Source organism: Condylura cristata, unplaced genomic scaffold, assembly GCF_000260355.1.
Source record: "Condylura cristata isolate star-nosed mole 26May11 unplaced genomic scaffold, ConCri1.0 scaffold00028, whole genome shotgun sequence".
Taxonomy (NCBI): domain Eukaryota; kingdom Metazoa; phylum Chordata; class Mammalia; order Eulipotyphla; family Talpidae; genus Condylura; species Condylura cristata.
In genome coordinates this window covers 2,835,425-2,838,352 of record NW_004567129.1, presented here as the reverse complement: position 1 = coordinate 2,838,352, position 2,928 = coordinate 2,835,425, and positions in this window count along the sequence as shown.

The following is a 2,928-nucleotide window of genomic DNA, read 5'->3' as shown; positions in this document are numbered from 1 at the left end:
CCCCTGAGCCTCTGGCCTGCACCCCAGTTCTGTGTGTACAAATAAATCTTTTTTTTTAAAGTTAATTCATAGTCATTAATGAAAATTTCAATGCAAATTCATATGAATTAATGAGTGGGTTCTAGAGTAACATGTCTGCACTTTTCAAAATATATCCATGGCACCTGATGTTACTGCCCGTAACCAGTCATTTTCCTTCCCAAAAAGTCATCTGATTAGTTTCTTTCTGCCCCAAGACATATTCATTTAGTGGCATGAATTAGTGAATCGCAGCAGGATACATGGATGCTAACGGAGAGGGAAAAGCCTGTCCACTTGCTCCACAATTCCAGGGCACAGAAACTGTGCTTACGTGTCAAAAGTCCACCTCAGAGACTGAGCTCCACGTGGAGGGTGGGGACGGGAGGGCGGCGACACACAGGAGCCGCAGGAGTGGCAGGGGTCCAAGGTGACTTTTATCTCTGCAAAGTGTTTTAGCTTTCTCAAGGAGTTTATATTTATGTTATTTGATGATGTAAATAATAGCCAACAAGTTGAAAGAATAACAGTAACACCTAAGAAAGACAGAGAAAAAGGTCAAAAAGCCCAGTGGCAGAGTGTTTTGTTTTTTAAGCATACAAGAGCTGGTATATAAGCCAGAGGTGCGGGGCAGGGAGAGGATTCACCAGAGACAGAGTGGAACAGGTAGATGCACTGAAATGCACTGCTGAGGGGAGCAGTGGGCAAGACAGGAGCGATCTGCTGCACCATGAGGGTCAGCTCCCTGGCCAGGGGTCGAACTGTGCCTCAGTGGCTGTGGGTAACTTCATAGTGCTGAGACTTAACCCCTGCGCCACCAGGGAGGGCTATGGTATTTTTGTGTTGAGGCTCTTGAGATCATCAAGTGAAAGGCTGCCCACAGGAAGGCCCCCATTTTGTCAAGGAATCCTCTCTATGATCTCTCAGGGTTCCCAGGCTCTGGGGCTGCAAGGTTCAGACCTCAGCACCAAGACTCAAAGTCACAGTCTAAGAACAATTGAATGAAGGAAATTCTCAAAGAAAACATACATGTAGCATAAAGGAATCTTCTTCAGCTTCTTTATTAAACTCCTGTATCCACAGATAGCCCTTCAGCAGCCAAAATAAAGTCCCCTAATGTGGTCTCCTGGTAATACGATTGTAAAAGCAATACAAAATGGCAATAACTCTAGGATTATAAGGTGGAGATCTGAAATCTGTAATGCTTCTCTCAAGAACCAAAACATGGTAAAATGCAGAGCTATTAGAAAACAGATCCTCTTCTTAAATGTGTTGAAATTCATGTCCTTCTTAATTGCCCAGAATTCATGTCACTTGTGTGAAGACGCTATAAACATACACAATCATAAAAACACATTTAGACACCCTGAACAAAATCAATGCCGTATTATTTTAGTTTATTATTCCTAGTAGGGTTCACACTGGTCTTCCTACTTTGATATTTATTTATACCAAAGAAGCGAAAGAACATAAATGCCACACTTGGGATAACACTAATGCTAGAATTGAGTAGAATACATATAGCTTCTGCCTTCATTTAAAAAATGAAAGCAGTTTATATGAATCAAAGTCACACAATATAGGACAGAGCTGAAGGTCACTGTATTATTCATTCAAAGGCACTGATAAGGATTGAAATTAAGGTTCCTGAGATTTGAAGAACTGTTAGCTTGCATAAATGGTTTCTTCCTTCTTAACAGGGCATGACAGAGTGGGGGTGGGGAGATGATACATAGTATAAGAAAGAGTATATTCCCTTCCTCACCCAGGCTTTGTTATTTTCCTTTCTTTGGAAACTCTAAGCTCTTTATTCAAGAGGTCCTCTACTATTCACAACTTTGCTGCTCCTATGAAAAATTAATGATTGCTTTCTCTTCGACAGATAACTGCCTTCTTTTGCAGAAGATTAACAAAGAGGACTCGGTGCACAAGTGAGTCTCTCAGCGGGAGAAGCTTCTCTCACACCAACCCATTTATGGCTGGGGGAAATGCCCCCTGTTAGTTCAAGGATAGCAAGTAAGCAGATGATGTGCAGTGTGGCGCCGGCTGAGAGCAAGGACTGCATCCTTCTCAAAGGGGCCTTGCCAGTGAAAGCAGCCTGCCCCCTGCGGCAGCACGACCCTGCGCCCTGCTCGCTGGCTGTTATGCGCAAGCCGTGGAGGGCCAGGCGGAGTTTGCAAGCTATTGTTGCGCAGGTGGATTTTCTGCTATGGGGTTAACATGTGAGAGCGGTGCTCCTGTATGCAGCAGCCAGAACAAAAATAAAGAGGACGCTTTTAGTTAAGCTGCCAATGCTCAGAGCCACTTCTGCAAATATCACGGCTCAGCATTGCATCATTCTTGAATGGAGCTGCCGGGGAGGCCGGCACTTGTTTCGAAATGACCTGCCAAGCTAAGTAGGAAGAGTAGGCTGCACAGATAAAATAATTCAAGATCACAGCCTGTCATCAGTCTCCATTTTAATATCCACTGTTGTCATCAGAGTAATTTCTGGTGAAATTCTACTTTCACCATGTAAAAGTCCTACGGTTGTACCCTCCGTTACACCTTCAGTTTGAGTGAAGAAGCTGAAGTGAAGAGAGGCTAGGTTAGTAACTGGTCAGTTGGCAGGGGAATTGTCCTCAGACTCAGTTTTGCTGGCTCCTCACCCAGAGTTCTCTGCGGATCCAGCAGAGGGTGCGGCCAGGCAGTGGCCCGGCCCTCCCTGGTGGCGCAGCGGGTTAAAACACTGCACTGAGAAGCTTAAGCCGCTTCCGCATGAGTTCGATCCCCGCCTGCCCCGGAATTGACCACATGGCGCGGCAGACCTCTCCTGACCCGCCCGCTGCTCCCCTCAGCAGTGGACTTCGTCAATCTGCCTGTTCTGTTCCCACTCTGTCTCTGGTGAAGCCTCTCACCGCCCCTGAGCCT